Source organism: Heterocephalus glaber, unplaced genomic scaffold (assembly GCF_053883595.1).
Source record: "Heterocephalus glaber isolate CG9 unplaced genomic scaffold, H.glaber_assembly_v1.0 deba00001452, whole genome shotgun sequence".
Taxonomy (NCBI): domain Eukaryota; kingdom Metazoa; phylum Chordata; class Mammalia; order Rodentia; family Bathyergidae; genus Heterocephalus; species Heterocephalus glaber.
In genome coordinates this window covers 15,715,216-15,739,572 of record NW_028258302.1, presented here as the reverse complement: position 1 = coordinate 15,739,572, position 24,357 = coordinate 15,715,216, and the positions used below count along the sequence as shown (strand labels likewise).

The following is a 24,357-nucleotide window of genomic DNA, read 5'->3' as shown; positions in this document are numbered from 1 at the left end:
CTATGGCTGAACATTACACGTGTGTCTCACTTAATTTTTTTTTTTTTGGCAGGGCTGGGGATCAAACCTATGACCTTGCACATGGTAGGCAGGCATTGTACCACTGAGCTACACCCCCAACCCCTATCTCACTTAATCTTAACCTATGAGGTAGCTGTTATGTTCTTATCTCCATTTTATACATGGAGAAACAGGCTCAAGAGAGGGGAATGACATTTTCTCATGCAATAAATATTTTCTGAGCACCTATTACACAGCCCTGTTCCATGTAGAGAACAAGCTAGAGAGCAAGGTGAACCAGGGAGAGAGGAAGGTCATGGTCTTACTGCTGAGCAGGAGAAACGGGGACAGTTAACAAACAGGTTCACTACCGATAAGAACTACAGAGAGTTAAATTGGGGTAAGAGATTGGGTCAGGGAAGGCCACTCATGGAGGTGACCCAGAAGCTGAAATCTGAAGCTGAAGAGTGAGAAGGGGCCACCTGAGAGTGAGGGACAGAGGGCAGAGTTAGGACAAAGGCTCCAAGGGGAAAGGAGGGTGGGTATGTTGGGGGAAGGAAGCTGATGTAGCTGTGACCTCAGAGCCAGGTTTGTACAAATGAAATTAGAAGCTGGGAGCGGTGATGCATGCCTCTAATCCCAGCACTCTCCCTGGCCAAGGCAGGAGAATTAGGTTTGAGCCCAGCTTGGGCAACTTAGCCACTTAGAGCCTATCTCAAAATTTAAAAAAAAAAAAATGCCCACTGGGGTTGTAGCTCAATGTGAATGCTCTAGATTCAATTGCCAGTACCACCCCCGAAAAATGTTGGAATTCGTGAGAAAGGTCTGAGCTGGAAATATAACTGTGGGAGTCATTAACTTAGAGAACGTTATTGAAGCCAAAACACTGGACCTCTTAAGGCGTGGCCCATGGGGTGGCATCATTGGCATCATCTGGGAACTTAATAAAAATTCAGAATCGGCCGGGGATTTAGCTCGGTGGTTCTGTCGCCTGCCTCGCAGACAGATGCAAGGTCCTGAGTTTGATCCCTGGTACCAAAACAAAAAAAATTCAGAATCTCAGGCCCACCCTCGGCCCTGATTGATTGGAACCTCCTACATTTTAGTAAGAGCTTCATGTGACTTGTAGGCATGTTAAAAATTTGAGAAGTGCTGGTTCAGGGGTGAAAGTGGAGGGGTGGGCGTTATTAGGATAGCAGAGGCAGGAGCACCTTCAAGGGAGACAGATGACAGCCAGCCAGTCTGTCATGATCTGAAGCCTTAGGAACCAGGGCCTCTGCTTGTTACTTCTTAGCCTCACCACTTTACAGAGGCAATAGCCAGGGCCTTAGGGGTGACTACATCCGGCTACCATGTGACAGCAGCTCAGCCTTGGAGCTGGCCTAGAAGTGTAGGTTGAAAGCCCCGCACCCTGACAGGAGCAGAGAGGGCTATGTTGGGACCCTCGAGGACTGAGGAGTCCCCCTAAGCACCCGGTGACACATGGCATTGAGCCCTTGAACTATGTCATGTATTCTGCACTTTTAAGGCTTAGTTTCCCTATCTGTACAGTAAACCCAACATTTCCTGTCCTCCCCACCTCCTGAGCTTGTCCACCTGAACCCTATCACTGCAGCTGGGATCCTGAGCCTTGTCCTGATTCCTTCCCCTCCCTTCCCACGTGCAGCCTGCATCCTGCCCCCATCATATTTAGGGCCTCCTGTATATTTAGCGGCTCCATCTCCTCTCCAGCCTCCCTGCCCACCTCGTTTTTGTTCTTTCCTACAGCCTCCAGATTCCCTCCAGTATTTTGTGTCTCCAACATTTTCCATTTAGGATCATAAACCTGACCCAGAGTCTGCCCTGAAGTGACCCCTCACGGTCCATAACAGAGCTGAGGTGTCCCAGCCTGATCTCAGTGTCCTGTGTGACTTGGCCCTCGCTGAGTCCCCCGCATCCACCCATAACCTGTCCCCAAACTGATCACAAGCCCCAATCTTGCCATGCTCCTGCCTCTGCTGGCTTCCTCTGCCCATGCACCTGGCTGACTTCTACTCATCCCCTAGCAAAATTAATGATGCCTCCAAAAAACCAGCTGAGACCCCAGGCTGTTCTTAGTGACATGCTCCATCTCTTTGTACACCACCCTGCTTTGGATTGATCATGAGGTGGGGGCTGTGCTTTGTTTACTCCTATGGCCTGTACCTGGCACACAGTACCTTGGTGCTCAGCCAATGGCTGTCAAATGATGAAAGAAAAGAATGCAGGTGCAGCTGGGTAAGCATAGAGGCAGAGCCTGGAAAGGTATCTGGGAGGAGGAAGGGAAACTGGGGCTCTGAGCAGTTAGTGTCTTCCCACAGGCACCAGAGGCAAAGTTTAAGAGTCAGGCAATGGTAGTGTTAAGTACAGAGGAAACCATAGGTACTTTCTCTACAGCTCACTTCCCAAACCAAAATGTTATACTTCTCCATGCTCCACCTTCCCACTTGCTAAATGGGAATTACTCTTGTCCACTTCACATCATCACCTGAAGATCAAATGAATGAGTGAATATGAATGTATCAAGGAAGATAAAAGTTTATACCAGCAGGGCATGGTGATGCAGTCCAGTCCTGTAGTCAAAGCTATGTGGGAGGCTGAGGCAGGAGGATTGTGGGTTCAAGGGCAGCCTGAGAAACTTAGTAACACCTTTTTTTAAAAAAAAAGGGGAGGAAGGAAGGTCTCGCTTCAACCCCCAGAACTGGGAGAAAAAAATAAATAAATAAAGCTTGTACAATTAAGCTTGTTCTTGTTTTTACAAGGGCAAGACACTGGGCTCACTGGACTCCAGAAACAGCTCCCAGTTCCCAGCATCTCTGACAGGAACTTGCCTTTCTAAGTGCTGACTCCCTGGGCAAAACCCACTAGCAGAAATGACCCAGCCTGGGGAGACACATTGTCAACCCAGATGTCTTGGTCTGCTTCTGTTGTGATATACCTCAGACCAGGTAATTTACAAAGAATAGAAGTTAATTTAGCTAATGGTTCTGGAGGCTGAGAAGTCTAAGAGCCTAGCCCTAACATCTATTTAGTGCCTTTTTGTTGCATCTTTGCATGGCAGAGGACATCCTATGTTGAGACCGCAAGAGTGCCAGCTTGGGCCTGTCTTCCTCTTCTGACAAAGCCACTAATGCCATTACCAGTAGCTGTATGACCTCATAGAATCTTAAGTATCTCTTGAAGTCCTCCACTCCATTAACATATGAATTTGGGGATTAAATTTCCAACACATAAACTTTTGGGGGCCACAGTTAAACCATAGCACCAGAGCTTCCCAAGTTCCAGCATCACTCTTTCCCTTAATGCCTCAATAGCCATCTCTGAGAATGTCCCCTCCCATGAAATACCGGCTTCAGTCTCTTAAGCAGGTGTTCCCTATGTGAAGTGCCCAGCACCAAGCACTTTAATGTTTAATTTCACTGAATCATCATGTGAGCAAGGTACAATCAATCCCATTTCACACACAAGAAAACTTTTCAGGGTTGTTTTGGTTTTTGTGGGGGGTTTTGGTACCGGGGATCAAACTCAGGACCATTGCGCTTGCAAGGCAGGCACTGGAACCACTGAGCTAAATCCCTGGTCCTTGTTCAGAGTTTTTGACTTGCCCAAGGACACAGCTGAGTCACAGAACAGAACTCATGCCAAGATCTGTGTGATTCTGAAAGTCACTCTATCAGACATTTGGCCCCACCTCTGCTGCTGTGAATGCCCACCTGCTTACACATTCCTCAGATCATACAGTGCCTGTCTGATTGGGGTCTGGTCTCAGTTGGATGACAATATTAGAAAATTCTATTTCCCAGCTGGCAAACAGTAAAAAAACAAGCTGGGAAACATGGTAAGTTTCCTACTGACAGTCTCAGCAGGTAGTGAGTTTCCCATCACCTAGGCTGCACACACAGAGAACTAATGAAATCCATCAATGTCTTAGAGCTGATTTCTGTTCCCACAGGGGAATGTTTATCTGTGCTGATGTGTTCCCTTTGGGTCAGAGACTCAGATTTTCAATTCTTAGCAAAGGCATCATGATCCTTGAACATTTCTTGAATTTTACCCACTTATATATCACTTTTTTTTTTTTTTTTTGGTACCAGGGATCGAACTCAGGTCCTTGTGCTTGCGCAACAGGCGACAAAACCACTGAGCTAAATCCCCAGCCCTATATATCACATTTTTCATGATTATTTCAGAGATAGACACAGAAAAAAGCTGTTTTCCTATTCATGTTAAGTATCCAGACGTTTAGTACCTCGATTAACACATGAATTTAATTCTTTCATTCAACTCTGTCATCAAAGGCCACCAAAAAACCTGCCAATCTGTGATTTAGCCGTTTGTTTAATGCTGAGGAGTAGGCATAATTTGTTGTGTTCTTATTATACCAACCAGAACATAGGCATCACCCTTAACGCTCAAAGGTATTATAATTTCCATTTTACAACAAGGAAACTGAGGCTAAGGGAGGAAATATGCCCACAGTCCCCAAACGAGATAGCTAAGCCATTTTTTGCTTTTATGAGATGGGGTCTTGTTATGTTGTCAAGGCTGGTCTCTAGCTTATGGGATCAAGCGACTTTCCTGCCTCAGCCTCCCAAATAGCTGAGACTATAGGCATGCACCACCAGATTTCTGAGCCAGGTTTGAATCCAGGTCTATCTGACATGAAAGCTCGTATATGTGCTACCACTTGACCCTCATGGATGGGTGAAATTTCATCTCATGATAACTCATACAATCTCACAGTCAGAAGGGCTTTAACAGCCTAGGCCCAGCCTCTGCCCACTATAGAAATCCCCCTTAGACGGCTATTCAGTTTCTACTTGAATATGGCCAGTGCTGGAAAATCCACCACATCACTAGGCAGTCCCCATGCTGCTAGGAAGTTCCTCCACTTTGAACTGAGGTCTTCTGAGTAGCTTCCATTTCTGGGTGGAGAGTTCCCATGAACTCTGGGGAACTCAAAAGAGAAATGACTCAACAGCAGCACAGGGAAACCTCCATGAGCCACCCCCAGAGAAGGTGGCTGCAAATGTCAGGCAAAGGGCTGGTACTGAGGAGAAAGACTGAGTGATGAACAGGAGGGCCATGTGGGCCCTCATCCTGAGCCCCTGCAACTACCTGGCTGGTCCCCTCCTGTCTCCACTCCTCCCCAGCTCATCTGTGAAGGCAGCAGTGGGTGGATGTGGAGCCGGACATGCTGTCAGTCAGACCTGTGACGCTTGACCCCTCTGACATTTTCTCAAGTGTCAGACAGAGCTATCTCGAGCATTAACTAATCAGAGGGTGTGTGATTTGTGTAGTTATAAGCAAACAGCCAGGACAAAGGAAGCAAGATGGAGTAATGGTTACATGCAGACTTGGGGTGAGGCTGTCCTAGTTCTATTGCTTAATGTTTTTCTTGAAGTATGAGCGGTCCTGGTTTGATCTCTCCAGCTTTACAGTCCAGCTTTGGTCACTTGTCTGTGGGCGTTGGCCAAACCATTTAACCTCTTTGCCTTGATTTTCCCCTCTTTAAAGCAGGGTTTAGCCAGGCAGGGTGACACACACCTACAAACCCAGCATTTAGGGAGGTTGAGGCTGAAGGATCACCAGTTTGAGTCCCAACTGGGCAACTAATTGAGACACTGTCTAAAAATAAAAAAGGCCTGAAGATGCAGCTCAGAGGTAAGGCACCCTGGGGTTCTAGTCTCTAGTCTCTGGTAACACACACACACACACACACACACACACACACACACACACACACAAATGGAAATGAATAGTAAAGCATGCTTGTTGGTGCAGGTAAAATACAGTGATGCAATAGCTCAGGGCTTGAAGGAAGTGAGTGTCTGACGTGTGTTGGCTCAGCCCCTCCTTCCTTCCAGAGCGCAGACTCCAATCCTTTAGTTCTTGTGTCCTCTCTCTCTTCCCGTTTTGGGGACCAGGAGACAACATCCAGAGGCTGGAGAGAAGTGGTTTCATCTAGGAATCCTCATCACTGTGAGAAGAGGGACCCCTTTTATAAAGGCCTTTCTTTTCCCTTCCTGCCCCAGATTATCTCTCTGAGTTGTAACTCAGATTTGTGACTCAATCTGACACTTTTTCTAATAAGTAATTTCCTGTTTCTCCTCCCTCCTTTGGTTCTACACCCACCCCCCAGGCTATGGGCTGAGTTGAGAAACCAAGGGGCAGATGACACATGTCTGACTTGGGTCTGAGGCCTGCACCTGGGATGGGCCTGGGGTCACTTATCCCTTGCAGAATCTTCTCACCAGGGCTGGATTTAGGCCAAGCCAGTCCTGCCATTGGTACAGAGCTTTACAGTTAGTTAACAGGCTTTTGCATGGGCTTCAAGGAGAGGTGAAGGGGAGGAGAATCTCACCTTGAGGACTAAGCAGGGGGCTCAATGAGAAGGCCCAAGTGCTGTCACATCGGGAGACGAGCCATCACCAGCAGCGCATATCTGGGCAAGTCGCTTGGCCTCTCTAAACCCACTTTCCTTCATCTGCAAACCATCCTCAGAGGGTGTGGAGGGACTAAAACAGGAATTAATGAGAATAAAGATCATGGCAAAGATAAAGTGCAGAGCAAATGGTACCCAAGTTGCAAGAGTGACTGATAGAGCTGGGCTCAGTGGAGCTTGTATATCGTCCAGCTACTTAAGAGGCTAAGGCAGAAGGATCTCAAGTTCAAAACCAGCTTGGGCAACTTAGTAAGATTCTGTCTCAAAATAAAATAAAAAGGATTGGGGATATAGCCTAGTAGTAGAGCACTGGTGTAACATGTGTGAGTCTTTGGTTTCAGTCTCCAGTATAATAAAATAATGCTGATTGAACTTCAGAGCTATGTGAAAACTCTTCAGATCCAAGTGTTCTTAACTTAGGGCCCACAGGCCTCTCAGGCATGTGGAAATGATGTGTAAAATGGACTGTAGGTATGTATTTTTTGGGGAGGAGTGGGTACACGACTTTCTCCAATATTCAAAGGGGTTCAATATCCCCTAACATAAGAAAAATAGCCTCCAGGGAACAGATAACTAACATGTTAACTTTACAAGCACACAGAACAGCCGTCCTGTCCCGGCACTATGCGATATAATTCATTTAGTAGACAGGGCTGGGGATCACCTGCCTCACAAGCAGAAGGACCTAAATTCGATCCCCGGTACCAAAAAAAACCCCCCAAAAAACAGGTAGTAGACATATGTTCCAGGCACGGAAGAAAAGATGAAAGCAATTGCTCCTTGCCCTCTGGAGCACTGACCTTCGGAGAGGCTAATGATTTAGCCAAAGTCACACAGTTCTGAAGGAAGTCTGCTGCTGGGCCTAGAGCCCCCAATCTCAGACAGCAAAGCAGGTCACCTTGTGTCTCAACCGGAGGCCCTCTCAGGGTGTGGCTTACCCATATTCCCTTTGGCTGTCCAAGACCAGTGGGATCAGGTTTCAAGAAATTCTCACTGGTGGGTCACAGTGAAGGAGGCAGGGGGCTGAAGAGCTGCCTGCAAGGTTCCTGTGAGCCTCAGGAAGCGGGAGGGGATCCTCTTCCTGACTCTGAGACAGGCTCACAGCCTGGGAAGGAATCCACGTGTACACTTAGAGCAATCATTTTGAAAACCTGTACACCTGTGAAGCCCAACGTCTCTGGAGATAGAGAACACTATCATCCCCAACGACTTCCTGGATCCCTTCTCAATCTCCTCCAGTGGAAAAGCCAGCCACTACTTCAATTTTTTCACCATAAACTGATTTTGCCTGTCCTAGGAATAGACGAAATTCAACAGAGGGGACACATTTGCACCTGATTTCTTTTGCACGACAGAGGTCTGTGCTGATTCACCCACATTGACATCCTACAGGATAAGTTTATGTTTCTTTTTTTTTTTTTTTGGTACCAGGGATCGAACTTGGGTCCTTTCACTTTCGAGGCAAGTGGTGGAACCACTGAGCTATATCCCTGGCCCAAGTTTATGTTTCTTACGTGAAAAATTCCCAAACTGTTTTCCAAAGTGGCTGTACCATTTTACACACCCATCAGGAATGTATGAACATTCTAGTTCCTTCAATTTCTTACCATGTTGTGATCGTATCAGTCTTTTTTAAATTTAGTCATTCTAGCGGGCATGAAGTAGCTTCTCTTTGTGGGTTTAATTTTAATTTCTCTAATGAGCACCTTTTCATGTGCTATTCCTGTATATATTGTCTGTTCACACCTTTTGCCACAGTTTTTAAATGGTATCATTTGGGGCCCAGGATTTAGCTCAGTGGTTTGGCCACCTGCTGTGCAAGTGCAAGGACCCGAGTTCAATCCCTGGTACCAAAAAAACAAAAAAACCAAAAAAACCCTCAAACACATAAATTGCGTCATTTATCTTATAGATAGTAAAGAAATCTGTGTATATTCTGGATATAAAACTTTTGTCAGATATAGCTCGTGACTATTTTCTCATAATTTGTAACTAGCTGCTTCATTTGAAGAAGAGCTTTTTGTTTGTTTGTTTGTTTTTTTGTTTTGTTTTTTGTTACCGGGGATCGAACTCGGGTCCTTGCGCTTGCGCAGCTGGCAGTGAAACCACTGAGCTAAATCCCAGGCCCAAGAAGAGCTTTTTTTTTTTGGTTTTTTTGGTAGTGGGGATCAAACCCTGGTCCTTGCACTTGCACAGCAGGCAGCGGAACTACTGAGCTAAATCCCCAGCCCTTTTGTATTTGTTTTTGAGACAGGGCCTTGTTTTATAGTTCAGGCTGGCCCTGAACTCACTATGTAGCCCAGGCTGGCCTCAAACTCACAGAGATCCTCCTGCCTCAACCTCCGGAGTGTGCTGGGTTGTTTTGTTTGTTTTTTTTTTTTTTGGTACTGGGGATCAAACTCGGGTCCTTGCGCTTGCGCAGCAGGCAGCGAAAGCACTGAGCTAAATCCCCGGCCCCTTGTTTCAGTTTTTTAATTGGGATTGCCCTGGGTATGTAGCTTCATTTGAGGAAATTAACATCATAACAGTATTGAGCCTTCTGATTCATAAACACATGTATCTTCATCCATTTACAAACTTTTTTTTTTTTGTAGTGGTATGGCTTGAACCCAGGGGCTTGTGCATACTAGGCAAGTGCTCTACCACTGAGCTGCATCCCTAGCCCCTTGACAAACTTTCTAAAATAAGGCTATGAATTTAGTGGGGGAAAAACCACAAACATATACATATACATATGCTAGGGATTTAGCTTAGTGGTTCTGCCACCTGCATCAAAAGTACAAGGACCCGAGTTTGATCCCTGGTACCAAAACAAAAACAAAAAAGGTCAGGCAAAGGTCTGATAATATATACATATAAATATATATATATATACAAGCAAGCAGTGTCCAAGTGGCTGAAGAGATGGGAGACATGGATGCAGCTGGCTGTATCCTTGACTGTGTCCCTTTGGAGCCACCTCTGGCCTTTGCTAACCCCCAGGCCTTTGCTGGGATACTATGATAGGAAGAAATCGATTTATTGATTCTCAGTCCAAGAAGCTAGAAAGCCAAGTAGGAGCAGGTGAGTGTTTTGCTTGCCTAAAAAGCAATATATTTTGCACAGGTGAAATTTATTTCCTACACCATACATTGCAATGATGTGAGCAAATGCCCATTTGTCAACAAACCCTTTCTAGACACTGACCCAACATGTAATTTTTTGGAGGAAAAAATTATGACTTTGGTCGTGGTTTGTCAAAGGGTAATCTCTACTCATTCCTCTCCTTTGCTACATCTAAGCACTCTAGTAAGGGTTTTAAATGTTTTAGCTCATTCAATTATCAAAACAAATCAGTCACCCCAGGAATTTAGCTCAGTGGTTCCGGTGCCTGCCTTGCAAGTGCAAGGTCCTGAGCTCGATCCCTGGTACCAAAAACAAAAACAAACCAAAAAACAAATCAGCCAAGTAGACATTCTTATTCTCACTCACTCATAAAAAAGAAATAATCAGAGAATGTAAATCAAGTGAATATCAAATAATTTAAATCCCTAAATCAATAGTTTGTTTATGGATGTCAAGAACTGTGATAAATGTAAGAAGTCAGGTGTGGCAGTGCATGCCTATAATCCCAGCACTTGGGAGACTGAGCTGGGAGGCTGAGGCAGGAGGATCTCGAGTTCAAGGACAGCCTTGGCTATATACATAACGACTACAAGCCCAGCTGGGGCAACTTAGTGACCTAGCCTCAAAATAAAAATTTTGCACCAAGATCCATTATGTAAAGGTACAATTCCCAATGAGAAATGTAATTGTGTTGTATACCTACAATGTACCAATAAAAGAATTTAATAAAGTGTAAAAAATTTACCAACAACAACAAAAAAATTTTGCCCAGGGATTTAGGTCAGTGGTTCTGCCGCCTGCCTCACAAGCACAAGGACTGGAGTTTGATCCCCAGTACCAAAAACAATTTTTTTTTAAAGGGTTGGGAATGCAGCTCAGGTCTACTTAGGATTGGGGGCCGGGGATGTAGCTAAATGGTACCAGCACCTGCCTCAAAATAGCAAGATCCTGAGTTCGATCCCCGGTACCAAAAAAAAAAAAAAAAAGAAAGAATTGGACTGGGGTATAGGTCAGTGGGTGCCTAGGATACATGAGACCCTGGTTGAATCCCCAGCACTCTAAACAAAAGGAAATGACCAGAGACTGAAGATCTAGCTCTCCAAGAGACGTATGACTTTGACTCAAAGCATTAAGTTTCCAGTGATAACATTTTGGGGTTGCCAGGCTTTCAGGGATGACAGGGATGGTGGGCTGCCCCAAAAATCATACTCCTCTGTTACTTTTTTTTTTCTAGTTTTTCTGAGACAGGGTCTCACTATGTGGTTCAGGCTGGCCTTGAACTTGTGGCGATTCTCCTGGCTCAGCCTCCTGCATGCTGGGATCATGCACCACCACACCTGGCCTGATACTCCTGTCACTAAGCTCTTTTTCACAAACCTCACCATGAGTCCCACTTCTTCCAGAAAGCCTGTGTATGTATGTATGTGAGCGTGTGTCTGTGCGTGTGTCTGTGCGTGTGTGTGTGTGTGTGTGTGTGTGTTGTGCTGGAGATTAAAACCACAGCCTTGACCATGCTAGAAAACCACTCCATCACTGAACTACACCTCCAGCCCCAGAAAGGCTTGCTCCTGTCTCCTTCCATTTTTTATTGCTTGCAAAAACTTACTTGACTTGCTTTTCCCTCTTTTTTCCCTTTTATTTGTTTGTTTGTTTGTTTTTTGAGGCAGGGTCTTGCTCTGTAGTTCAGACTGGCCTTGAGCTCACTACGTAGCCCAGGCTGGCCTTGTCACTCTTTTTTCTTTTTTTTTTTTTAACACCACAAACAAGTGAAGTTTATTCCAGAAATGCAAGGCTGACTGATTAAAAAATCAGTCAGTATAAGGCACTTGTTAGTAATCTTTAAAATACATTGATCATATCAATTGCTAAAGAAAAAATTGTAAAATTTAATATCCAATAGTTAGTGGTAAAAACTCTTAGCAAACTAATATGAGCTCTTCCTCAACCTGATAAACAGCAGTTACCAAAAACCCTACAAGTAATATCAGATTCAATGATGAAAAATTGAAAAAATTTTTTTCCGGTACCAGGTATCCAACTCAGGACTTTCCACTTGTGAGGCAGGCATGGCACCACTGAGCTAAATCCCCAGCCCAAAACTGAAATTTTTAAAAAAGAAAAAATTAAATGTTTTCTCCCTAAGACTAGGACAAGACAAGGAATCCACTCTCATCACTGCTAATACAATTAACATTTTATTGGAAATCCTAGCCAGTGCAATAAGACAAGAAAAAGAAAATAGAGGCACAGATTGAAAAGGAAGAAATAAAACTATCCATATTTGTATAAAATATAATTATCTGAATAGAAAATCTCAAAGAATCTACAAAAATCTGCTAGTACCAACAAGTGAGCTTAGCAGTTACAAAGTCAATACACAAACACCAATCATATTTCTGTACATGAACAATTGAGAAACCACCAACATTTAAAAAAATATCCTTTAAGCAGCTCCAAATTTTTTTTTTTTTTGGTACCAGGGGTCGAACTCGGATCCTTGCGCTTGCGCAGCAGGCAGTGAAACAAAATTTTTTAATATTTAGGTACAAATGTAACAAAATATATACTGGAGCTATATGTTGAATATATTGGATTAAATAGAATATGCTAAAGTTAAATGTACTTGGTTTGGGGTTTTTCTTTCTTTTTAAAATTTTTTTACTATTTTAATGTGAGTGCTGTATTTTTTTGGCTTTTTGTTTTGTTGGTTTTAGTTTTTTGAAACAGGGTCTCGCCATGTAGTTCAGGCTGGCTTTGAACTCACTATGTAGGCCAGGCTGGCCTCAAACTCATGGGGATCCTCTTGCCTCAGCCTCCGGAGTCCTGCCCTTTTTTTTTCATATTCTTTGCTTTGCTCTTTCTTAACCCCTAAGCCTTCAGGACAGAGAAAAGTAGAGAGTGAGGTGAAAAAAAGGTGTCCCAGGGCCGGGGGTTTAGCTCAGTGGTTTTGCCGCCTGCCTTGAAAGCGCAAGGTCCTGAGTTCGATCCCTGGTACCAAAAAAAAAAAAAATTTCTCCGGGTCCCACGGAGAAATCATCAGAACAATAAAGCAGGCTAGCTGTGTAACCTTGGGCAAATCACTTCCCTCTCTGAACTTTAGGTTTCCCATCTCTAAAATGAGGAGTTAGGACCCAATCAATGGCTCTCAGCTGTTTGGGTTTTTTTTTTTAATTACAAAAGCACCCTGTGTGTATATTTTTTCTCCTTTACTAACTGTGTCTACCTTCAAGTCACATTTGCTGGTAAGAGGATTGGAAGAAACTGACATTTTGAGTCAGACCAGGATTGGGATCTCAACTCCACAACTGGGGCAGGGGGTACTGGGTGCTAAACTCAGAGCCTTGGCACTGAGCTACAGCTCAGCCCTTTTTACTTTTTATTCTAATTTATTTGTTTTGTAGTTCTGAGGATTGAACCTAGGGCAAAGCTTTGCACTGAGCTACATCCCAAACCTTTTTAAAATTTTTGATCTTGAGGCAAGGTCTCAATAAGTCACTAAATTATCCATACTGGATTCAGATTTGCAACCCTCTGTGTCAGCCTCCAGAGGGCTGGGATTACAGACCCGTGCCACTGTGCCTGGCTTGGGAGTTATTTGAGGTATACAGCTGTAAGAGTTTTGACAAATATATACACCCATGCAAAATCATCCCAATGGAGGTACAGAACATTTTCATTAGTTCTTAAAATTTTATCATTCTCTTTTGTTATCAATTTCTCCATCACAAGAAAATCACTGAGCCACTTTTTGTGACTACAGTATTGCCTATTTTAAAATTTCACATTATAGGGAATAGTACAGTACATGCTCCCCCCCCCCCCCCGCCCCCGTAGCTTTGTTCATCAGCATTTGGGAAGGGGGCGGTACCAGGGCCTTCACACTGTGCTACCTCTGCAGTCCTTCTTTTAAATTTGGTTTATTTTGACACAGGATCTCAAGTTCCCAAGTTGCCCAGCTGGGCTTTAACTTGCAAACTTCTGCCTCAGCCTCCTGAGAAGCTAAGATTATTGGCATGTGCCACCACATCAATTTCATGTGCTTATTGATTGTTCATATATATATGTATGATTATATATATGATCTCTCTCTCTATATATAATCTGTACAAATCTTTTGCCTATTTCTTTTTGTTTGTTTGTTTGTTTTGTTTTTTTGAGACAGTCTCACTATGTAGTTCAGGCTGTCTTTGAACTCATTACGTAGGCTAGGCTGGCCTCGAGCTCACAGTGATCCTCTTGCCTCAGCCTCCCAAGTGCTGGGATTAGAGATGTGTGCCACCATGCCTGGCCTTTTGCCTATTTCTTATTGTCTAATTATTGAGCTGATAAATTTTTTACATATTCTGGATACAGCTTACCTCGTCAAAACATACATTACAACCTGAGTGTGGTGGCACGTGCCTGTAATTCCATCACTCTGGGTGGCTAAGGCAGGAGTATTGCAAATTCAAGTCCAGCCTAGTCAATATAGCAGATTGAAAGACCCTGTCTCAAAAAAAAAAAGTAAGAGATAGTTCAGGCCTAAGGCCCTGGGTTCAACTCTGTATGCCACAAAGTTATTTTGGTTTGTGTTTTGTTTTGTGCTCACTCTGTGGGTGAAGCTGGCCTTGAACTTACTATGTAGTCCAAATTGGCCTCGAACTGTTGTAATCCTCCTGCCTCAGCCTCCCAAGAGCTGGGATCACAGGTGTGTGCCACCACTTCCAGATGGTTTTTTGTTTTTTTGAGACACAGTCTCACTATGTATTTTAGACCAGTCTTAAACTCCCTATGTAGTCCAGGCTGACTTCAAACTCATGGTGATTCTCCTGCCTCAGCCTCCAGAGTGCTGGTGGTATGTGCCTGACTACAAAGTTTTCTTAAAAATTATATTTTGCCCCAGTCTGTGGCTTGTCTTTTCATTTTCTTCATGGTGTCAGTCTTGTCAAAAAGCAGTAGACCTGGGCATGGTGGCACATGCCTGTAATCCCAGCATTTAGGAGGCTGAGGCAGGAGGATCACAAGTTTAAAGCCACCCTGGGCTGCACACTGAGTTCATCACCAGCCTGAGCTACATAGTGAAACCCTGTTTAAAAGAAAAAAAGAGAGGGGCCGGGGATTTAGCTCAGTGGTTTTGCTGCCTGCTGCGCAAGCACAAGGACCCAAGTTCGATCCTCGGTACAAAAAAAGAAAAAAAGAGAGAAAGAAGAAAGAAGATTTTAATATTGATAAAATTCAACTTATCAAGTTGTATTTTTCCTTTTTTTTTTTTTAACTTCTAAGAAATCTATTCTATTCTACCTCAAGATCTCAAAGATTTTCTCACAAAAGTTTTAACTTTTCTGAGGTCCAGGATCCATTTTTTTCAAGTTAATAAGGCAAAAGTTGAGTTTTGTTTCTTCCTTATGGATATCCAGTTGTTCCTGTTTTGTTGTTGCTGTTTGTTTGTTTGTTTTTTAGCACTGAGGATTGAACCCAAGCCTTTTTATTTATTTATTTATTTATTTATTTATTTATTTATATATTGAGACAAAGTCTCACTACATTGCTAAGTTGTTCAGGCTGGGCTGGAACTTGAGATCCTCCTGCCTCAGCCTCTCAGAGTGCTAGGATTACAAGTATGCACCACCATCCCCAGCTTGAGTCTGAGTCATTTTTAGTCTGCAAAGTGTAGCTCAGTTGTGAGGATGGATGGGGTGAGTTTAGCTAAGAGTCTGGCAGGAGAAGGCACTGGGGAGAAGGACCTCCCACCCCTGAAGCCATCGGGAGAGTAGCAAAGTTTCAGGCTTTGGTTCAAACCTCCCTCCCCTACTCACTTCCTTGCCAAGTTATTTAGTGTCCCTGAGAATTAACTTTGCCAACTGTAAAATAGGACTGATAATGTGCTATCTACCTAGAGTTGTCAGGAGGATGAAAGGGCACAAGAATATTTTTTCTTTTGTCATATGTAATTTATTTATTTATGAGGTTTTTTTGAGACAGGGTCTCTATGTGTAGTTCAGGCAAGCCTCAAATTCACAGCAATCTTCCTGCTCAGCCTCTTAAGTGCTGGTATTATAGGCATGTGCCACCATGCCCAGCATAACTGAATTACTTTAGCTATATTTTTTGAAACTCTGCCAGGCATAGTGACCCATAATCCCAGCACTGTAAGGCTGAGGCAGGAGGATCACTGCAAGTTGGAGGCTAGCCTGATCTACATAGTGAGTTCAAGGCCAGCCTGAATTACATATTAAGATCTTGTCTTTAAAAAGAGAGAGGGCTGGGGATTTAGCTCAGTGGTTCTGGTGCCTGCCTCACAAGCACAAGCTCCCGAGTTCGATCCCCAGTACCAAAAACAAAACAAACAAAAAAAACAACTGTTAGGCTGGGGATTTAGCTCAGTGGTTCTGGCGCCTGCCTTGAAAGCACAAGGTCTGGAGTTCAATCCCCAGTATCAAAAAAAGAAAAAAAAAGCAAAGACATATACCAGACTAAAAAGAGAGAGAAAGGGGCCGGGTATTTAGCTCAGTGGTGCCACTGCCTGCCTCACAAGCGCAAGGTCCAGAGTTCAATCCCCGGTACTGCAAAAAAAAGAGAGAGAGAGAGGGATTCTTTCATATCTTCTCTGATACGTGAGTTTGGGACTCCATCTTGGGAGCCTGCATGTTTCCAAGTGATCTCTAAAACTCCTTGTAGATTTGGCACTATGAGGTTCACGTTAAGGGGCAATGATAATTCTAGGAATCACCACAAGAGGGAAGAGAATTTACTCCTGTAGCTTGTAAGGAGAATTCAATAACATTTCTGATCTACCCACTTGGATTCTTTTTTTTTTTTTTTTTTGAGTCAGGGTCTCTCTATGCAGTTCAGGCAGGTCTTGAACTCACTATGTAGCCCAGGCTGACCTCAAAACCACAGCAATCCTCCTGCCTCAGCCTCCAGAGTGCTGGGACTAGATGCGTGCACCACCATGCCAGCCCCACTTGAAAATAATAATAGTAATATTGGAGTGATCTGGGGCCTATTGAATGTCAGTGTCAATGTTCTGACTATCCTGAGTCTCTGTGGTTGAGCGCTATGGTAAAATATGAACAAAGGCATTTATAGTCTTTTGGAGCACAACCTGTTCATAAGTAGCTGCAGTAGCAATAAAATAATAATATTGAATACACACTTCAAAAAAAATGAGCACACACTTTGTCAGATACTATTTCAAGTGTTTTTCATTAACTTACCTCTGTAGTAGGTATTCTTTTTTAATGTAATACATGTAGCTATTAATTAAGAAAACATTAAAAAGCACTCTTTTTTTTTTTTTTTTTTTTTTGGTGCTGGGGATCGAACTCAGATCCTTGTGCTTGCGCAGCAGGCGGTGAAACCACTGAGCTAAATCCCCGGCCCCAAAAAGCACTCTTCTTAATTTATTTTTTGGTTCCGGGGATCGAACTCGGGACCTTGTGCTTGTGAGGCCGAACCACTGAGCTAAATCCCTGGCCCTCTTAATTCTATTTTTAAAAAACCCAAGGGCCAGGGGTGTAGCTCGATGGCACCACGCCTGCCTGGCAAGCACAAGGTTCTGAGTTTGATTCCCAGTACCAGAAAAAAAATTTCATAACAAAATGAGAGAATAACAATAGTTAATACACTGTGTACCATAATCATAAAAGAATGGCCCAAATGCTACTCAGAGTACATGTCACAGACAAAAAAATACTCTTACAAAACAGAAACAAATAGATAATAGCACAAAAATATTCTTTTCAATGAACTAAGAGAAACTGGTAGTATAAATGAAACAAATTATCGTATATATTGAAATATTTTTGAAACAATGGAATAGAGAATTTGGAGTAGTAGGTATTCTTATTTCCCTACTTTATTTATTTATTCTTTTGGTAGCAGGGATTGAACTCAGGACCTTGCACTTACCAGGCAGGCACAGCACCACTGAGCTACATCACTGGCCCCTCCTTACTTTAAAAGTAAGAAAACTGGGCCTGAGGATTTAGCTCAGTGGCACCACTCCTGCCTTGCAACCACGAGGTCCTGAGTTCAATATTTGGTACCAGAAAAAAGAAAGGAAAAAGAAAATTGGGGTTAAGATGGGAAAAACTTGCCAAAGGTCACAAGAGCGATTTATGATTGAGGGGGACCTTGTAGTAGAAAAGATTATTTTGATGGGGCTGGGGATTTAGCTCAGTGGTTCTGCTGCCTGCCCTGCAAGCACAAGGACCCGAGTTCAATCCCTGGTACCCCCCCAAAAAAGAGATTATTTTGATGAAGTTGGGTTTTTTTCTCTTACCTGCTTTTGCCCCACAATCTGACATTACTAAAAGTTGTAGAAACCAGCAAATGAATCAACCAGACTTCTACATAAATACCAAAATTAAGAGTTCCCCAAGCTAGATGCAGTGGCACCTACCTATAAACCCAGCACAGAGGCAGTTAAAGGAGGATCTCACGTTTGAGGCTAGACCAGGCTAAATAGGGAGACTGCTTCGAAAACAAAAACAAAAACAAAACCTCCATACCATGATTTTATTTAGTCTGCCTATCATGCAGAGTCCACAAAGAGAAAATCATTGGAGTTAAAGACATATCAAGAAATGTGTGAGAAGGACATTTTCAAAGTTTATTGATTGGTTGTGTATGGTATTAGGGATTAAACCCAAGGTCTTAACACTGAACTGCATCCCCAGTCTTTATTTTACTCTTTCTTTCTTCTTTTCTCTCTCTCTCCCTCTCTCCCTCCTTCCTTTCTTTTCACTTTGAGATAGGATCTTGCTAAATTGCACAGGCTGGGCTTGAATTTGAGATCCTCCTGCCTCATCCTCCCAGAGTGCTGGGGTGACAGGTGTGTGCCATCACACCCAAAGATATATTTAAATTTTTTTACACCTGAACTAAAGCTCGGAGACACAGGGTAATTGATATGGTCACAGCAATTTTAAATCACCAGTTTAAACCTCATCTTTCTTACTTTAACTGGGTGTGGCAGAACACACCTGTAATCCCAGGACTCAGGAGGTGGAGGCAGGAGGATCACTGTGAGTTCAAGCCAGTGTGAACCACATAGGGAGACCCTGTCTCAAAATAATTAATTAATTGGGCCAGGGATTTAGCTCGGTGGGTCCGGCGCCTGCCTCGAAAGCGCAAGGTTCTGAGTTTGATCCCCGGTACCAAAAAAAAAAAAAGTAAAATAATTAATTAGTTAAATGTGTATTTTATTCATACAGGGTTTGCAAGATGTAAATTAACTAGCTTTTGTGAAAGCACCTCTCAGGTTCTGACATCCAGTGGGACCTAAAGACGTGCCTAGGTGGATGCCTGGGGCAATCTCAGAGCACACTCTGGGGCAATGATTCCCAGGTAAGAGATTTATTAAAGATACTCTCCCAAGAACAAACCCGTAAGGGCGCAGGGGAAGCAGGATTGCGAAGGAGAAAAAACAAACAAAGATGAGATTTCAGGCAAAGACCCAGAGAGGGTAGTTTAATCCCTAAAGGAACTTAATCCCTAAGGGAGCTCAGGAGTGTAAATTCCATCCGGAGTTGACTATGCTGAGCTCTCAAACTCCCGAGTCTAATTAGTCATTTGCCAGAGACTAGGAAGAGGGAAGGATCAAAGCCATTCCAGTAACCTGAGGAGCTCCTCCCCAGTAGTCTCGGGCAAAAGCCAAAAGCCAGCAGCAGCCAGAGAAGAGGCAGAAGGGAACTAACTGGTCAGAGATCAGAGAGGATCTGGGCAGAGCCATAGGACCCAGTATGGTTGTTTTCTTCTTCTCTCAGAGAAGCGGCACAAAGGAGGATGTGGTCGCTTCTACCAAAGGAGCCAGGAAAGGTTTCAAGGGGAGCTGACATCTAAAGTCCCCAAATGGCAGGGGTTTGTCAGGTGGATGTGGCCAGAAAGGGCAGTCCTGGCAGGGGGGATCTTGTGAGTGAAATGAAAGGGGTTGGGAGGAATCTGACACATCAGGGGACTGAGTACCACTCAGAGGGGGACGAGGGTGCTGAACTAAATCCTATAAAACAGGGAGGCAAAGAAGGGTTCTGAGCTGGGGAACGGCTTGACCATCCTGGAATTGAAGAATAATTACTCTGGGTGGTAGTGGGGTAAGCAATGCCCTGGAGGAAGAGGGACCAGACAGAGATGAAATCAGAGACAATTAGGGTGGTAACAACCAAGAATTCAAGAGAAAGCTGGGCCTGGTGGTGCAGGTCCAGGCTGAGGCAGGAGAATCAGGAGTTTGAGCCAGCCTGGATTAGAGAACAAGATCCTGTCTCTTAAAAAAAAAAGTTTGGGCCAGGGATTTAGCTCAGTGGTTCCGCAGCCTGCCCTGAAAGCCCAAGAACCCGAGTTCAATCCCCGGTACCAAAAAAAAAAAAAAAAGTTCATCATGACCTGGATGTTTTCTTTTTTCTTTTTGGTAGCAGAGATCAAACTCAGGACCTTTCACTTGAGAGGCAGGCTCAGTGTCACTAAACTAAATCCCCAGACCCATGACCTGGATTATAGAGTGAAGAGTGTGGTCCCTCTTTTTTCTCTCTGGGTGCTATGGGAGTTCACCCAGGGTGCTCTTCCATTGCCCCCCCCCCCTTTTTTGGTACCAGAGATAGAACTCGGGTCCTTGTGCTTGCACACAGGCGGCGAAACCACTGAGCTAAATCCCAGGCCCCACTGGGCCCTTTTTAATTTCATTTTTGAGACATTCACTAAATTGCCCAGGCTGGCCTCAAATTTACCATCCTCCTGCCTCAGTCTCTGGAGTAGCTGGGATTACAGGCAGATGTGTCCCACTGTGCCCAGCTGGATGTACCTTTTAACAAGATTATAAATCGTTTGGTGTGTGCGTTAAAAAATTTATCTTTAAGTGCAGGGCCTTGGAGGCAAGTTCCTGATCCTTAAAACCTAGCTATTTATGATACATTTCCAAGTGAGAAACTCCTAGCTTGACTCTAATGCAGTAGATCAACTTCCATTTATTTTCATACATCTTTTTTTCCCCATGGTGATTTAGAGTGACTGTCTCCAAGCCAATACAAATACTTCATAAATCTTTGGTCATTTCTAACCAGTTGGATCTACATCTGTTGCCCAATAAGTCACTCACATTGTTCAGCAAGAAAAACACTGAATGTGAAGAGTGAAGACACGACACACTCATGGGGTATCATGAGAATCTGCTCTAAGTATTTATTTTTCTGGAGTGAGGGCACCACCCATACTCCTACTCAATAAAGAAAACCATCCTTTCATTTTAGAGAAGCTTTTTCATTTTTAGCTGTACTGGGTATTAAACGCAGGGCCCAGAGCACCTTAGGTGCTAGTCAGGCACTGAAGGACAGAGCTACATCTCCAGTTTGTGCCTGAACTGGCAGGGAATAGGTTCCTGTGGCCCAGGCTCCTCCCCATTGATTCTCACAGTGTGCTGCTCTGGGTGGTGCAGGCTGGTGCTTCAGAGGGACCCAGGAACTCTTTGGCTTCCTTCTTTTCCTGACTGTTTTCCTTCACAAGTTTCAGGAAGTTCTCTCAGCTCAGAGTGCTTAATATTCTCAATATGCACATTGATTCTCTTGGCAAAAATCTTGCCCTTAACTTGCTTGTTTACAACAATGCCAGCAGCATGCTGGGTAGCACCATAGACTCTTCCAGTTTTGCCATGGTAACATTTGTGTGGCGTTCCTATTTGATCAGTACCCATTCCCTTGATGTCTACAATATCCTTGTTTTTGTAGATCGGCACATATATGGCCAAAGGAGCAACTCCATGTTTTCTGAATGTATACTGGGCTCCTGTCCCCTTCCTTTTGGAGAATTACTGGAAGATGGTGGATCTGGCCAAAGGGCAAGATTATAAATCTTATTTTGCCAAGAGTGAGGGGAAATTAAAGTTCTTATATTTTCCTTACTGATTCCAGGGAAGAAATCAGGAATACAGATAAGTTGGGGAGAAATGGCAGGCAACATAAATTACTGATAATAAATCCTATGGGATAGCATACACTTCAAAATACATTCTCATTGATTACTGGGCTGATTCTGGAATCACCTTTGGAGAGAGGAAAGCAATTGACAGATGAAAAACCTGACTCCCAAGAGCTGAGAAGACCTGCCCGTGGCCACACAGGATTTATTTGTTTGGTTTTTAAGTAAAATACAGATTAGAACCTTTTAGGGAAAACAGTTCTCCACTGTACAGGTTAACATAGACTCATTAAGAACAATTTGAAAAAAAAAGAAAAAAAAACAATTTGAAGAGCTGTGGATAATGTTGCATGCCTGTAATCTCAGCACTCTGGGAAGCTGAGGCGGAAGGATTGCAAGTTTGAGCCTGGTGTGGGCAAATTAGAAAGACTCTGTCTCAAAATAAAAAATGAAAAAGGGCACACACACACACACACACACACACACATATACAAAAGGAGGGGCTGGGGCTTCGGTAGTGGAGTGCATACTTAGCACAAGTTATTGGACATCAAAAAAAACAAACAAGATACAAACACATGCACAAAGACAATTTGGAAAACATCCAAAAGTTAAAAAAAAAATTGTTTAGTCCTTTATGGCCTCACAAAGAATTACTGGTAACATTTTAGCGTAGCTTTTTCCCTCTAAATGTTTGTTTTCTATATTCTTTTAACAAGTTTTAGGGCTGTGGGTTTAACTCAGTGGTAGAGCACTTACCTAATATGCGTGAGGCCCTGGGTTCTATTCCTAGGAAATCCTACTCCACAAAAAAAAAAAAAAAAAAGAAAGAAAGAAAACAGAAAAACAACAGGCTTTAATTTTCATTTTACCTTGTAATATTTTATCATTAGTCATAAATCTTAAATATAATTATTTTAAATAGTTCTACAATATTTCACCAAATAGATGGGCTTTTTTGTTTTTGTTTTTGTTTGTTTTTTTGAGAGTCTTGCTATGGAGTTCAGGCTGGCCTTGAACTCAGTACGTAGCCCAGGCTGTCCTCAACCTCCGGCAATCCTCCGGCCTCAACATTCTGAGTGCTGGGATTATAGCCCTGTGCTACCACGCCCGGCCAAGTGGATGTTTTTAACCATTTGTGAATTGGTACACATTTGAGTGGCTTCCTGTTTATTTTTTTCCATATAAAATAATCATTGTGATGAACATCTCTGCCTACATGGCTTTTTCTGAGTTTTAGATTCATCCATTAACATGTATTTCCAGAAATGGAATGACTAGGTCAAAGGGAAAGAACAAAGTGGGTGTGGTGGCACACACCTGTGACCCCAGGACTCCAGAGGCTGAGGCTGAGGCAGGAGGATCACTGTGACTTTGAGGGGAGCCTGAACCACATAGTGAGACTTTGTTTTTTTTTAAAAAAAAATTACACCAAGAGAAAGAACATTCTAGGAGTCTTGATACGATATTGCCAATTGTTTCCAAAAAGCATTATATTCATATTTTCTAGACCCTTCCACTAACACTCTTGCTATTATTCATATTTTGTCTACCTCACTTTAATATAAAGGACAAGATTCTTAGAAAAGGGAAAGTTTTGGATAGGGGTATAGCCCAGGGAAAGAGCGTTTGCCTACCATACGTGAGGCCTTGCGTTTGATCGACAGCACCACAAAACAGAGAGAGAAAAGTAGGGGAATAGGCAAGTTTCTAACTACCAAACCCTTCCTCAACTGATGGGCCTCTTCATTCTGAGCTTTCAGCCTCACCTCCTTCCTCCCACTTCTCTGCTGTTGTTCCTCACTCGGACAGCAGATGGCAGGCAAATCCCACGACAGGTGGTCACGACACTTCAATGGCAATGAGAAATTCGCTTCTTTTCCCACATGTATTTCTTTTCTGAGATCAACAGCACGTAAGGTATCAGCTTTTTGTTGGAAGTAACATATGTAAGAAGGTAGGTTTTCAGCAAGGAATATCAGAGCAGCCAACATAAATTCCGAGCCTTAAATTATTGCATTCCGTGCAAAAACAAGTTCCTTGGAAAGAAGCAAATGGAGGTTGAAAGCCAATTGTTAAGATTCCACATGTTCTAGATTTCCCCCAGTTAATAATCATAAAAAGTTTATAGCTAGCAAGTTACAGAGGCCCTTCTGTTTTAATCGTTGGAGTTTATAGTCGGTGGGAACAGTCTTCTCACACAGGAGATTTAAAAGCCACCCCTCACCCCCACCCCACAGTGCTCTCCTCCACCCTCACTTCCTAACCCGTCCAAAATCGCCAGGGTAACTGACTCTTAGATGAAATGAGTTTGACTTTCTACTCTGATTTTGTAACAGAAGTTCTTTTGGTGAGGTTCTTTGTTTGAAAATGTACAATAAAAATGGCTTTAGAATGACTTTGAGGACTTTTTTCTTTTTCTGGTGCCAATAACAGATTCCAAAGCCACTATTATCCAAGGTGCGTGATAGGATCCCCTGAGACTGTTGAAGTATTGATTTTCAAAGTGCTTAGGACCCTGAAATATCTTATATGGTATATTTGCAGGTGCATAATTGGCCAAGTGCTCCAGGGGTTATAAAGGCTGCCTTCCTGTAGTCGCAATAGACAGATTTAGCCTCTCACTGAAACTGAAGGCTGCAATGTTGATAACAAATCTGATTCTTACTCTCCCATGTCACTTCAGCCCAAAGGTGCCTTTGTCTCCCAAGAGAAAGAGGTTGGAGGTAAGTGAATGGCCCTTCACCAGAGCTGTGTAGAAAACATTGCTAAGGAGAGACTTTTGTCTCGAGAGTGGAGGTTTAGGGCTGTTGCGTGTGAAGCAAATTGGCTTTGTTCACAGCCAACCTGCCTGCATGCAAGGATTGCTGAGGTGACTACGCTGTGGCTCCACAAACTGCTTT

The 24,357-nt window shown here is 43.4% G+C and overlaps 1 long non-coding RNA gene across 3 annotated transcripts in view; it reads right to left on the bottom strand.

The window, feature by feature from the left end:
• Positions 1-46: 46 nt before the first annotated feature.
• The window catches only part of LOC110350422 (uncharacterized), a 43,634-nt gene continuing 19,323 nt past the window's right edge, over positions 47-24,357 (bottom strand). For 2 of the 3 annotated variants that reach the window (XR_002396985.2, XR_002396984.2), the window contains 4 exons: positions 23,224-23,493; positions 22,214-22,253; positions 6,383-6,536; positions 47-5,998 (listed from right to left, as the gene is read on the bottom strand). This is a non-coding gene — a long non-coding RNA (uncharacterized LOC110350422). The remainder of the gene's footprint in view (positions 5,999-6,382; positions 6,537-22,213; positions 22,254-23,223; positions 23,494-24,357) is intronic. The other variant, XR_015452770.1, reaches the window with a different exon arrangement.